We start from the raw sequence: 764 nt of genomic DNA, 5'->3' as shown, positions 1-764 counted from the left end.
AGCTTAAGGGATAACTAATCAGTTAGCAAATAAAAACTTATTATACAGCCATTACTGGTGCAACACAAAATGTGTAACTATTGTGGAAGCAGGCAGTTCCCCAAAAAGGTAAACATAGAACTATCATATGTCCCAGGAATCACAATCCTAAAGAACTGAAAGCAGCAAAATGCAAACAGAATCTATATACTAATCTTTATTGCAGTGGTCTTCACACAAGCCACAAAGGTAGAAACAACCTAATGTCCATTAACAGCTGAATGGATGAACTACATGTGGCATAGACATACAATGGAAACTTCATCCTATAGAGAAAAGACTACCTGATGCCAGCTCAATATGGAAAAACCTTAAAAACCTTATGCTGAGTGAACTGTCAGTCATTTCACTCTGCATAGGGGATAGTACAGTATAGGAAATAGGCAAATGTATAGAGACCAAAGTTTATTAATAGACACAAGAGTGTGGCATTGTAGGATAAGCACTGGACTGCTAACTGAAAGGTCGATGATTCAAACCCACTTTCCACTCCTTTAAACCCTATATAGGTTCACTATGATTCAAAAATGACTCTTGGGCACTAAACAATAACAAAGAGACAGGCAGAAGAGAAGGGAAGGAGAGTCGGTGCTTAGAGGGCACTGAGCTTTGTTAATGGTGGTGAAAACATTTGGAAAACTATAATGGTAATGGTTGCACAACGTAATGAATTGTGACTGAGTTATACATGTGAAAATTGTTCCATTTGCAAACGTTTTGTTATA

Source organism: Chrysochloris asiatica, unplaced genomic scaffold (assembly GCF_000296735.1).
Source record: "Chrysochloris asiatica unplaced genomic scaffold, ChrAsi1.0 scaffold00406, whole genome shotgun sequence".
Classification (NCBI taxonomy): domain Eukaryota; kingdom Metazoa; phylum Chordata; class Mammalia; order Afrosoricida; family Chrysochloridae; genus Chrysochloris; species Chrysochloris asiatica.
Note: the sequence above shows the minus strand (reverse complement) of the source record.